At 46.1% G+C, this 14,462-nt stretch overlaps 1 long non-coding RNA gene across 1 annotated transcript in view; it reads right to left on the bottom strand.

The window, feature by feature from the left end:
* Nucleotides 1-14,462, bottom strand: part of LOC138371466 (uncharacterized) — a 66,520-nt gene that overhangs the window by 34,697 nt on the left and 17,361 nt on the right. Inside the window, exon 2 of the long non-coding RNA XR_011230504.1 lies at nucleotides 12,025-12,095. This is a non-coding gene — a long non-coding RNA (uncharacterized lncRNA). The remainder of the gene's footprint in view (nucleotides 1-12,024; nucleotides 12,096-14,462) is intronic.

The raw sequence follows: 14,462 nt of genomic DNA, 5'->3' as shown, positions 1-14,462 counted from the left end.
AGTGACCGCCACACACCAGCCAGCCACTCGCTGGCACTCCCTCCCTCAACAACACCTCACTTGCCCACATTCTCCTCTCACGCTACTGTTTTTGCCTTTATTCACTATACACAGACTTTATATATAAGTATTTACATGTTTTGTTCACCAAAACTGTACATCTAAGCATGTATGACGAGTAAAGACAATAAGACATAGCTACTCACACAGTCAGCTGGTGGCGGCCACCTTCACTGGTTTGAGGCCAGATGCACTAATATTTCTCCTCCAACAATACTGTTTGTGGTGTTATTACACTATATACACACATTATATATAACTATCTACATGTTTTATTCACCATACCTGTACAATTAAGCTGGTATGGTGCCCAAAGACCATAGTGGCCACCAGTAAACAACAAGACATGTCTTGCAGATGATGCACCTCTCTCACCAAAATGGTGGCCCCAACATACTTCTATTGCTGTTATTACACTCTATACACACACGTTATATATAAGTATCTACATTTGTGTTCACCATAGTGAACCACTAAGCTGGTGTGGTAATTCCAGTCAATAAAAGGTGGCCACACACAGTCAGAAGATGACGCCACAACCCTCCCTCCCTCCCTCAACATTACTCCTCCCACCATGGAGCAAAGTGCTAAATATCACCACAATCCTGCTATTATCAGAATCCTGGTCAGTTTGATCACATTCAGGGGGGTCTTCTGTAATACTATCATTGCTAAATAATAGCATGAACATATATATTTTGACATTTTTAGGTGATGCTGTGGTCACAAGCTGAACAGTGGTTCTGTGAGCTCATGCCGCATGCGTCAGCCTTGGTGGCTCGCTCAGTATTGAAGCTCTCACACCCAGGAATGTTGGCCAGGATTTTTTTTCTAGGTGGTGTCTGTCAACTATCGGTCATGGCTGCACTATAGCTGCCCCCTATCCTATGCGGGGTGTTTAAATTAAGGCACTAAACACTAAAACAGCTATTAATGTATAATGTTAAACAAAGAAAAATAATTTATTTGCATCGTCGGAGGCGTTCGAGAATCTGCGAGAAGCAGCGCGACCCCACCATGTGGTGTTGACATTATTCAAACGAGTGCTCGCCAAACAAGACGAATTGTCGGCAATCGAGGTGTTCGTTAACCAAATTGCTCGCCATTTGAGGCGGTCGTCACTCGAGGTTCTACTGTAATGGATTTATAAGTGTTTCAGGTTCTCCAAACAACAGGGATCAACAAAAACTCCATGATTTGCTCATCATCAGCTCTACTGAACTGCCTGAAGAACAAGAATGTGAGAACTACTCTGGTGTAGCTCATCAACTGATTAGATCAGAGATAAACTTTAATGATACTTTTAAATCTATCAGAATAGATAAAAACAGTCACTAAAGCACCAGACAGGTAAGCTCACTAAACTAGCTTATCCCAATGATAAGTAAGATCTCATTCAATCAGCTATAAATATAAAACTAACCTTTATATTAATGAATGCCTTACCAAGCAGCGTTGATTCTCCTCTACAGACTGCATCATGTTCACAAACAAAACCTAAATCTTATCAAGCAGTGCTACACCAGGAATGGAACAATCATTGGCAAGAAAGAACAGGCAAAAGACGTGAAATAAAAAGTGTCCAACAATTATTGTCTTTCTTTGTTGATTGTAACATAACTGGAAGCCAGCAAACTTCCAATGTCATTGCTGAAACTAACACATGAGTGACCAAGCCTTACCTAGCCTAACCTTATTTAAATTTAGTTTTTTTATATTTTTATATCAATTAATATATGCTTCTTTTTTATATAATTGGCTTCAAATACATGTAATTTACCCTCTTATAACTATTACTACAATGACTTCAATTTTATAAAATGTAATAATTTTTTGAATGCTTAATTCGTCTAGTTATCAGATTCTTAGCTTACAATATTTGCAACTTACCCATTTATCTGTTGATACTAACACTTCAATTTCCCAAAATGTTATAAACCTTGAACTCTTAATTTGTCAAATTATCTGAATCTTTAATTCATTACTTTGTGAATTAAAAATTAATAATTTAATTTCTTACTTATATATCTGCCCATTAATATTAGCTACTAGTCTTATTTGTTGTCTAATATTCCAGTATTGTTAATGGATTCTTAAGCTTTAAGTACATCAGTGTTTCCAGCCCATATGTGTTTCTTTCTATTGCATACCCTTATCCAACTTGTCTTATTACCATATGATATTACTGTATTACAATTAAGAGATTATTGAATTTTTAATTTGATTAAATATGTATCCTTTTTAATTAATTATTTTGAATCTGAATCCATTTGTTTATTCATAATCTTAATCTAATTGTCTAATTCTAACTTTGTTCTCTCTCTTTTTTTTTTTTTTGCCTGTTTATATTACATATCCTTGCCCTTCTTGTATTATTACCTGTTACGGACCCGAGTCCAGTGTCCGAGCCCGGAGCAGTGACGACCACGCCATCTGTGGGTCAGCTCCCGAAACCCCCTCCAAATGGACGGCGCCGTCTAGTGAGGACGAGATATACTGGCCACAAGGGCTAGTTTCCCGTCCTGATCAGCTCATAACACAGCCGCTGCGGACCTCTGGTGAGGTGGAGCTTAGACAGCAACGCCATCTATGGAGTGGATAGGTGGGCGTTTGTGTCTAAGCATGTAAGTGAGGTGCCCTAAAGTGTCTCTATTACTGATGACGTGTCTGATTACAGAGTCGACCTGGGACTGCTGTAATGGAAGTTGGATGAGTCTACCCAAGGCAGCCGAGTAACCTCCACGTATTTGCCGCTGAAACTGTGAGTCACCCCCCGGATGAACACTGTTGTGTTAGCCTGCCTGTGAGGTGGCAGATCCAGGGATTGTCGTACCTGGGGCTGACTAGTGGAGAAGACTAACCCCTGGGGTGTTGTGGTGAGGAGAGTGATCTGTGGGATCACACGAGGCTCCTGCCTAGGGCTCGCTACCCTAGTATCGGTCGTGGAGTGGCCTAACCTGCGGAGCTGATTGGAACCTGCCAGCTACAGGCTGGATTTGTGGTTGACGGCCTCCACGACGGTGCCCCCAGTGGAGCTGTGATTTGGCTGGCCTGTGGCCAAGGTAGACTCGAGAGAATCGATGGATTCATTGTGAGGCCACAAGAGGACCGAGGGCTAAGCATTGTTGAACACCGTGGAACACTTCGCGTCTTCAGAGGAAGACCACATTGTATATTCTAGTGTTTATACCTCCCCCGTGTGATCATTTATATATTATTTATGGTGATGGTGATAATTATATTATTAAGTTTTTGCCTTTGTCTCCCTTCCCCTTTAATTTACTTGCGTTACGGAGCACACCCCTTGAAAGCCACTACTAGCTTGGGGTCGGATACCCAAACTCTACTAACATCAGAGAAAGAACCCAGTTGCGACCCGAGAGGGCCGTAACATAATTGGCATCCCCAGCGGGATCCGACCCCTTGTCAAGTATGTTTGACAGGGGTGGTGAAGTGGCACATTCCCTGTAAATAATTCCCCCTGTGTGTGACTATTAGGACGTTATACGTCCTGTGCGGTGCTCGGTGTGATTCAGTGCAATATTGTAGAGCGAAGTGCTCGCTGTGATTAAGTGCAATATTGTGTAGTGCGGTGCTCGGTGTGATTCAGTGCAATATTGTAGAGCGAGGTGCTCGCTGTGATTAAGTGCAATATTGTGTAGTGCGGTGCCCGGTGATTACGTGCAATATTGACAAGTGAGGCGCTAGGTGCGATAAAGTGCAATATTGACGTAGAACAGTGCTCGGTGCGTTAAGTGCTAACGAAAGCGGTGTGTTAAGTGTTAGTGTTCCATCTCGGTGACGATGGCGGAAAAAGCGACCATAGATGATCTAGACGATGTTCAGGCCTTTCTGAACAGGGAGGACTGTCTTGCCAGATTAAAATATCTGGGGAAACAAGAACTCGTCTTGGTTAGTGCCTACCTGGAGATTAAGATACGGGCCAGTGATTCCTGTGTGGAGATCTTGTCCAAGGTTCACCGGCATTTGATGGCCGAGGAGAAAGAGGAAAGCGAGGCACAAGGTACAAAAGAAAGTGAAGAAGTAGCTTCCACTGAAAAGGAAGATAAAGGCAGTGACATTGACAGTGATGCAGGTGAGCTAAATATAAGTTTACTTACAGTCAAAATGCGTGCCTTAGAGATAAATCGCGAGATAGAATGGAAGAAGTTAGAATTAGAACGAGAATTAAAAGATAAAGGCATGGAGATGAAAAATAAAGAAATGGAGATGAAAGATAAAGAATTGGCGATGAGGCATTTAGAATTAGAAGAAAAAGAAAGAGAGAGACAACATGAGCTAGAAGTATTGCGGTTAGGTGGTCGGAGGCAAACAATGGTAACAAGTGGTTTCGATCCGGTAAGGAACATAAAAATGGTCCCGAAGTTCAACGAGAAGGAAGTTTCGAAGTTCTTCGCGGCCTTCGAGAAAGTCGCAGCCTCTTTGGAGTGGCCGAAGGAGAATTGGGCCATCATGATACAGTCTGTCTTGACTGGGAAGGCCTAAGTCGCCTACTCCACGTTGTCCCTTGATGACTCTGGCGATTACGACAAGGTGAAGAAGGTCGTGCTCATGGCGTACCAATTGGTACCTGAGGCTTACAGGCAGAAGTTTAGAAACCTGAAAAAGACCTCAGAGCACACTTTCACCGAATTCGCCACAATCAAGGAGCGACTTTTCCAGGAATGGTGTGCCTCTCGGAAGGTGGAGACCAAAGAAGACCTCGAGCAGCTCATACTGTTAGAGGACTTCAAAGACTGTCTGTCCGGAGATCTAAAGACGTACTTAGAAGAGCAGCAAGTGGAGACCTTGAGTGCGGCAGCCACCATGGCTGAAGAGTACATCCTGACGCATAGGCCTTCTGCTAAGTACGTCCCGTGGAATTACCCCGCCGGTTTTACAAGCCTCGTCAGGAAGAAGAGAGACCTGTCCCACGAAGCGCTGAGAAGACGCCCCCAAGTAGCCCTCGAAGGACTAGTCCTAACAGTCCGAAACACCGGAGTCCGAGGAGGAATATGGTGTGTTGGACTTGTGGGCAGAAAGGGCATGTAGCTGCTATGTGTCGAGGCAGAAGAGGTAGCGGCCCACGTAGGGAGGTGATGCTGATGAGCTGCGTAACACTACCAGCAGGAAGCCAGTCTACAACTACGCAGGAAGAACCAAGATTGTTTTCCCCTCACACTTCAAGCGGGTATGTAACGAGTGATCATACTGGTAGATCAGTTGTAGTGCTCAGAGATAGTGGAGCAGCCCAGTCCCTGATCGTGAAAAACTCGTTACCCGAGGGAGTGAGTGTGGATGGGAGACAAAAAGGTTGTCCTGGTTGGGTTTCCTAGGACGCAGTACATCGCCCCCTTAGTGCCGATACATCTCGACTCGCCTTACTTCAGCGGCACATGTGCGTTGGCAGTAGTTGATACCCTCCCTATAGCTGGGATTGACGTGATACTAGCCAACGACTTGGTGACAGATTGGAGCAACAATCATCCCAAGGTCGCGGACGAGTCTGCCGGAACAGCAAGGTCTGAGGTAATAGCAGGCAGTGGTAATGTCCAGGTACAGACAGACCCGGAATTGAAAATGTTTAATCCTTCCTCTCACCCGCAGATCGACAGCATTATAGCAAAGTCTCCTGATTCTTCTCCCGACGAAGAACATGCGGTTACTGTGGTAGAAGCGACTGAGCGAGAAGAGAGGCCTCGTGTACGGACACCCACGGATATCCTAGCGTCTGGAGTGAAGGCATCTGAGTATTTGCAGTATGGCAAAGTACCGCGTTCATTGAACCGGCCAGAGATTCCCCAGACGTCAGAGGTATGTGAGGTATGTACGAAAATTCTAGTGCCCTCTTCGGTCCAAACCAGGCTAATGGATATAGCCGGTTATGGACATTACAGGCTCAGGAAGCTTATCCCTCAGTTGGCCCCATGTCTCTTAGCGGTATTTTGTTTTATTCTCGTGTGTGTGTTCTCAGTAAAGACCAGGGGACGACCCGACAGATGATGGCTCCCATGAACATCGTGAAGAGATCCCAGGGATTAGAGACGTGCACTGTGAGTGTTGCAGTCAAAGAAGGGACCTGGAAGGTGATGGTAGATACAGGAGGTATGAGAAGTAATATTATGAGTGACTGTTTCCGACAGGTTGACACCCCCCGCGTGATTGCTGAGCCTAAAATGCAGCGTTATACGGAACGTTGGTCGACCTGACGGTGGCAGAGCGAATGCCATCCTCGATGTACGAGCAGCCCTGTTGGGACTAGGTGTGGGCCTAGTAGAAGAGTATGCTGTGAGTACTGATTTAACTATCGCTATCACTCTGAATTATCAGACCCCTGTATTCCAGGTTCCCGTCTCCCTGAAGGACTACCGGACCGGTACCAGAAATGCCGTCTGTGACCAGCCATCATCAGTGCCACGGCACACGGAAGTGTCGAGTCGCCCCAGATCATGTCAATATCAATCCTTACTCGAGGCACGTGAGATTATGCCCCTGCTTGAAATTGCAGTGGAAGTGTGGAAGATTACATCAGGCAGGTCATTGCCTTCTATCTTCAAGTTTCCTTTGTGCCAGTGTTTCTCCTTAGGACAGTTCTGTGGAGAAGACAGCCTCGCCACTCCAGTTTACAGTGTACGTGAGTCCATTTGGAGTTGTATCCCCGTACTAATTTGGTTTGTATTTTTCTTTATAGAACCCCAAACCAAATTCCTTTTGGTGGGGAGGTGTTACGGACCCGAGTCCAGTGTCCGAGCCCGGAGCAGTGACGACCACACCATCTGTGGGTCAGCTCCCGAAACCCCCTCCAAATGGACGGCGCCATCTAGTGAGGACGAGATATACTGGCCACAAGGGCTAGTTTCCCGCCCTGATCAGCTCATAACACAGCCGCTGCTGACCTCTGGTGAGGTGGAGCTTAGACAGCAACGCCATCTATGGAGTGGAAAGGTGGGCGTTTGTGTCTAAGCATGTGAGGTGCCCTAAAGTGTCCCTATTACTGATGACGTGTCTGATTACAGAGTCGACCTGGGACTGCTGTAATGGAAGTTGGATGAGTCTACCCAAGGCAGCCGAGTAACCTCCACGTATTTGCCGCTGAAACTGTGAGTCTCACCCCCCCCCTCCCCCCCCCCCGGATGAACACTGTTGTGTTAGCCTGCCTGTGACGTGGCAGATCCAGGGATTGTCGTACCCGGGGCTGACTAGTGGAGAAGACTAACCCCTGGGGTATTGTGGTGAGGAGAGTGATCTGTGGGATCACACGAGGCTCCTGCCTAGGGCTTGCTACCCTAGTATCGGTCGTGGAGTGGCCTAACCTGCGGAGCTGATTGGAACCTGCCAGCTACAGGCTGGATTTGTGGTTGACGGCCTCCACGACGGTGCCCCCAGTGGAGCTGTGATTTGGCTGGCCTGTGGCCAGGGTAGACTCGAGAGAATCGAAGGATTCATCGTGAGGTCACAAGAGGACCGAGGGCTAAGCATCGTTGAACACCGTGGAACACTCCGCGTCTTGAGAGGAAGACCACATTGTATATTCTAGTGTTTATACCTCCCCCGTGTGATCATTTATATATTATTTATGGTGATGGTGATAATTATATTATTAAGTTTTTGCCTTTGTCTCCCTTCCCCTTTAATTGCGTTACGGAGCACACCCCTTGAAAGCCACTACTAGCTTGGGGCCGGATACCCAAACTCTACTAACATCAGAGAAAGAACCCAGTTGCGACCCGAGAGGGTCGTAACATTACCATATTATATTCATGTATTACAATATTAAATTAATTCTTAACTTAGCTAATTATTTGTATTCTAATTGATTAATTATTTGAATCTCAATTTGTTTACTCTAGAAATCTTAATTTGATTAATTATCTAATTTCCCACTCTTCTGTTCATTATTTTTACTTTTATATCTGGTAAATTTTATTACTTATATGCAGTATCTGATAAATTTTATTACTTACATATCTGCTGAATAATATTTGCAATCACTTCTCTATTCTTGCATTTTTTCTTTTCAAATACAGTGCATCATCACTCTAACAGACCCCGCTCTAACGAATTCCCGGATGGTCCAAATGAATTGCATTTGGCACTAAATGTTCAGTGGAACATACAAAAATTCATTTGTGTTGTTCCACTGATGGTGGTGACCTAGTCCGGCATGGCAGGGCTGTGAGAGCTGTGTATTGTACACACTCTCCACAGCGTTCACTTCACTATGCATATCACTAGTAGCAGACACCTGTGTTAGGTCTTTTTCCAGATTTGGGTTATCAAAATCATTGGCATGCTCATCTTCAAGCAATATGCCTTCTTAAAAACATGGCCGACTAGGGCTGGGAGCTTGATATGGATGAATACGACATGGTTGCTACCTTGAATATGAGCCTACCCATGACCGTGGGGAATGCTGGGAATTTTTTTCAATCTGGCAAACACCTCAGGAATCCATCTTGTACCCAAGTCAAAACCGCATTGGACAGGTGTTTGGGAGCCAAAGGCACGTGTGCCACCCATTGTTGCTCACTCAGTACTGCCCCAGCCAGCAGCCCTAGGACATTCTGGGAATTTTTTCCAAGATGGCTGCCTCTCACTGGAGGTCCTAAGAGTCCATTTTGTACTCAACCTACCGCAAGCGCGCTTCGACCGTGTACGAAGAAATAAAAAAATACTTGTGTCAGTTGGCGCAGTAATTGGCGAATGGCATTTGTCGTTTGGCACAGTGCAGTGGTTAAGGTGTTATGCGCACCCCTGATTGAGCAATATTATACGCTAATTGCATTTCAGAGGGTTAATACACTCAACATAACTGGGTAATAACACCATGATTAACCCTTAAACTGCACAACACGTCATATGATGTGTTGAGTAACTTGCTATAAATTGTGCATGATGTCATATGACGTGATGGAATACCACACAAGATTTGAATGGCCAGTGGGGTAGGGGGGGCCCCCATACGCTGCCCAGGGGCTATAGTAAACCAGCTGCCATTTTGTAAAAAATATCCAGCTCATGCTACCAATGCTTGGGAGGTACCAATTACCCAGCGGTCACCATGGCGAACGCATGGCCAAATGCCTCCTGAGCACGCACCACGCAATCACTTACTCAAGAGCAAATAACTAGTGAATTATTTTCTGATGGTGAGGACAGTGATTTTTGATGACCCTGACATTGATAAGGACTACAGACAATTGTCCGATGATAGTAGCACAGACAGTGAATATGAGATACAGTACAGTCTCCTCCCATGGCGAGGCCTACATGCTCACCCGTGCCTCCTCGCCCAGTGTCTACTCCAATTCACCCACGACCACACAGTTCTTGTGCTTATTTAGAGTATGAGGATATTTTGGGCGATGAGTCAGAGGAAGGTGACTCATTTTCTGGTTTTAGTGAAGTGGTTTCAGAGCATAGTGTTATCATGCCTGTTGCTAGTACCAGTGGTGATACTGGGCGAGAATTTGTCGCGTCAGCAGCGTCTCGCCCAGCCAAGCGCCGCCGCATGCACCACATGAGGAACCAAGACCCTCATGTTCACGTGATTTCACCTCACGTTCACATAGCGCCCGTACTATGCATAGACGGACTTTAGCTCCTGGTCCACGGTGTGCAATGCTTCCTCGCTGTCGAGCCGCTGTTGCGTCTCGCAGGACACCAGGTGTACTTGTGTGGAGTGATGGTGACGATTTTATTCCTTTAATTCCTGCCTTTGACAATAAAGAAGTTGGGATTACAGACCTTTTCTCTGATAATGGTGAGGACATGTGTGAAATGGATTACTTTACAGCATTTTATGATGAGCCGCTCATGGAATATATTGTACACCAAATGAACCTTCATGCGACTCATCTCATTGGAAAAGAGATAACAGAATATTCCGATTGCAGCGTTAGAAAAACAATACTGTAGGTGAAATGTATGTATTTTTGGCAATATGTATGTTGATGAAACATTGTGTCAAACACGCTATCACAGATTATTGGAGCAAAGACCAGACTATTTCAACACCTTTCTTCGGGAAATATATGTCCCGAGACAGGTTTCAGATACTCCTCAGGTGTCTTCATTTTGCAAGTAATGAGGACTGGACAGAGGATGATATACTTTGGAGAGTCAGGTACTATATGAATGAAGCGATTGGTAAGTTCAGAGATTTCTACATACCAGCACAGAAGCTGGTGATTGACGATTCCCTTGTGCTTTTCAGAGGATGTGTTTCATTCAAGCAGTATATTCCCTCCAAACGCCACAGATTTGGATTGAAATTCTTTGTTTTTTGTGACTGTGAAACAGGATACGTGTTACACACGATTCTGTATTCTGCTAGCGATGTAGACATTCTCGGTAACGACCAACATGGTTTCTCGGGTAGTGTGGTAAAGTCACTGATGACACCATGGATGAACAAGGGCCACATTTTATACACAGATAACTACTGTACAAGTCCCTTGCAAGCTAGGTCCTTGATTTAAAATAGAACTGGATTGTTTGGCACAGTCAAGCCAAGAAGAAGAGAAATGCCAGTGTTTGACAATAAACTTGAAGTTGGTGACTGCCAGCTAAGAAAAAGTGATCAAATACACTCAGTTAGGTGGAAAGACACGAGAGAAGTGAACTTGCTGACAACCGTTCATGATAGTACAATGGTGAACAGTGGCAAGGTGAACCGATAACGCAAAAACCAATAAGCCAGATTGTGTTCTTGACTATAATATCAACATGCATTTGGTTGATAAATCTGACATGATGGTGGGCACTGTCGAGTGAGTGCGGAAAACATTGAAGTGGACGAGAAAAGTGTTTTTCCGACTTGTTGACATAAGCATGCTGAACAGCTATAATATGTATCTGGTGCAAACTGGACATAAACCAAGTTTCCGTTTGTTTGCTTTTACACTTGGACACAGTTATTAGCAATGTTTGGCAAAGATGTTTCTGGCATACAAAGACCCATCATGAACCCAGTGTTGCAGAATGCTGCTACACCCAGGCTCACTCACATGGAGGTCATTCAAGCACACAGACTAAAACATTTGCCACCAGCTGGAAAGCATGCAATAGGCCAACGTGATTGCTTAGTTTGTAGAACAAAAAAAAGAGATCAGAAACGTAAACTTATGCAAACATGGTGTGAAGCGTGTGCAGTCCCATTGTGTGCTGTCAAATGCTTCAATGACTACCACTCTCTCCAAGAATTCTAAATGTGCAATAATAGTGCAAAAACCTGTAAATAGTGCGTGCATGTGTGTAAATATAATAATGAACAATGTGAATACTTATTATATTGGCATAATGGGAAAATATTTTTGTGCGCATGTGTATACTCAATGTATGCAACATTTATTACCACTGAACATGAAGCAATATTATATGCAACACAATTAGTGAATAATATTTGTGATAAAATATGCCTAGACACTGTAAATAATGCAGCAAAAATAAATTTGTGGCAATTCTGACTGCTTGAGGACTGCGCACAATGCCTCTGGGACGCACCTTGCATGAGCAAGCATGCAGGGTGTGACGTCATCGCTCATATTGTCGGCTCATTTATGTCATTTGTAAGTAGGATTAATTTTTTTCTCTCGTGGTCAGGGAACACAAATTAACAGGTTAGGAAGAATTTTTTTTTTCATTTTTGTTACACGCCTGTGGGCGACAAGGGACAAATAGCCCTTAGCAACAAACGGGTTAATACACTCAACATCACTGGGTCATGCCAATATGATTAATACACTCACCATAACTGGGTAATGACAATATGATTAATACACTCACCATCACTGGGTAATGACTATAATTAATACACTCGCCATCACTGGTAAATGACAACACCAACATTAATACACTAGTTAATGAAAATATCTTGATTAATACACTCACAATCACTGGTTATTGACATCAACATGATAAACACACACACTGGTAGTACAGTAAGAATAAAATTGTCCTTACCATCATTAATGGGCAAAAGTTGTGTTTGCTATCGTCCTGGGTAGCCGAGCAGAGACTGGAAGCAGTATTACCTATTAAGGCAAAATAAAACAAATTTAAGGTTTCTATGCCTAAATTTTTCCCACCAAAACATAGTACATGTTTAGAAAAATTAAATATTTTTTTTTAGGTATTATGCTTTGAGCAAAAGTAAGGAGGGTGGGCAGGAGTAAGGAGGGTGGGCAGGAGTAAGGAGGGTGGGCTGGAATAAGGAGGGTGGGCTGGAATAAGGAGGGTGGGCTGGAATAAGGAGGGTGGGCTGGAATTGGGAAGGGGGTATGGGTAGGTTCTTGACTGCCTCCCCTCCCTCCCTCTCTAACAGCCTACGTAATACAAACCATGTGCATTGACCAATAAGCTGTTACAGCCTGGGCTGTAAAAGCTGGGGCTGGGCAAAAAACCAGTGTTGAATGTAGTGAAGCGCCATTTTCTGGGTGAGACCCGGAGGCTCCCCGGAGCTTTACCGGCTGATATGCTAATGTCAGACTTTGGCATCAGTCATGTGTATGAAGTTCTAGGGCCTACCGGGGACCACGGCCAGAACCTGGCCCCCTCAGAGAGGCAAGGGGAGCAATGACCTATAGAAACCCCCGTGTGGTAGGAAGCATTCTATGTCTGCCATCAACCGGGTCAAGCATCCAGAAAGGTAAGCATTCCAAAACAAACCCCTATTCTGGTGAAAATTGCTACCTAAAGCCGAACTAGTGGATAGAACTCTTCAACAGAAAACAAGGTAACTAGTATGACGTCATACGTCACCGCGCCGCTGTCTGCGCAGCTCCCCCCTCCCCGGGAGTGGGAAGGGGGAGCCCCAGACCTCCCACGCCGGCTATCCACCCATCAGTTTTGAGGCTGGATGTCAAAACACGCGAAAAACCGCCGACCGGAGGGAGGGAGGGTTGCCGGGGAGCCTCTGGGTCTCACCCAGAAAATGGCGTTTCACTACATTCAACGCTGGTTTTCTGGGGGGAGCCCCGTCGGCTCCCCGGAGCGAACTACCCACAGAGGAAGGTCAAAGGGACAGAATCGGGAGGCGGACACCACGCACCCCCACCCCCACGGAAGCGAGACAACCGGCAGCAAACGCCAACCCAAGGCGCCACAGCCCCGAAAAGTCCCGAGAACAACGAGCAGCAAGGCCCCCGCACGAACACCAAAAATCCATGCCCGAAAGACCGCAAGGCCACGTCGCCCAGACGGCAGCGAGAGCAGCGAAGCCACGAATGCCACAGGCATGAGGGAACAACACAGGCAGCTTAGCCGCAAGAACACGGCTGACCACCCGGGACACCATCATCCACGAACCGGGAAGAACAGAACCGGATCAACGCAAAACACGCTCTGGACCCAAACGCCGTGGCACGCAAACAACAGCGGAGGGCCGCCACTGAACACCAAACACGACACACCCCCGGCCCGACCAACGAAGTACCAACAAACCCTTGACCCCTCCAGAACGCAGCAGCCCCAACCCGCGCCAGAAAAGATGGAGACTGCTGCCACCGAACAACCAAAACGCTAAAACCAAAGGAGCAAGAAAACTCAGCGACTCGACCCCCAGAGGCAAAGGCCAAAAGGAAAGAGCCGACGAAAAAACACACCGGAACCGAAGGGGCACTACCAACCGAGGAGAAGACAGAGCACGCTGACCAGAGACCAGGATGGTGCAAGCAGCGCACGAACAGGCTGGAGGTGAAACGACGCACCAGACAGCTTACTAACGGTGCAGAAGCAACACCAAGACCGAAAGCAAGCTGAAGCGGCTCCGCCAGCGCCGCACGAAAAGAGGCGACAGTATGTGGCAAGACGACGGCCCCCAACCCCCGAGAGTAAACCAAGCTAACAAGAGTAATCACCTAAGAAGGGACAGGAAAAGGAACGACCGCCAAAATTCCACATACAGCCGCCAAGAGAAGCACGCAGGTGGGACACCTACCACGAAGCCACCCGACCACCAACCGGAGGCGCGACCACGAGGCAGAACATAAGCAACCCCGACAAGGCCCCTCCGAGCCCAGGAAAAGGTGGAGCCGCGGGAAGATCTTGGGGGCGACCACCGAAACCCAGGTGGCACAAGGAGATGGAACGTCTGCAGAACAGAAAAACCCCCCAAAGCATGCAAGCCCGCCAGGAGTTCAGAAACGACGGGTCCGACGCGAGACATTGCAAGACCCCCCACAAAAAAAAAACGGCAGGGCAAGCTAGGAAACCAAAGAAGGCGGAAGGGTCGCAGCCAGAACAGTACCCGAACCAAGGGGTACGAACAACTGCAATAGACTGAGACAAAGAAGCACATCACAGGACACAGGCTGAAAAACGCCCAAGAACACACGCAGAACACCCATGCTGCAGAGGAGGCAGGAAGAAAGAGCAGAAGCACAAAAACCCCAGGAAAACAA

The sequence above is a fragment of the Procambarus clarkii genome, chromosome 35 (genome assembly GCF_040958095.1).
Source record: "Procambarus clarkii isolate CNS0578487 chromosome 35, FALCON_Pclarkii_2.0, whole genome shotgun sequence".
NCBI lineage: Eukaryota > Metazoa > Arthropoda > Malacostraca > Decapoda > Cambaridae > Procambarus > Procambarus clarkii.
This window is presented reverse-complemented; position numbering and strand designations above follow the sequence as displayed.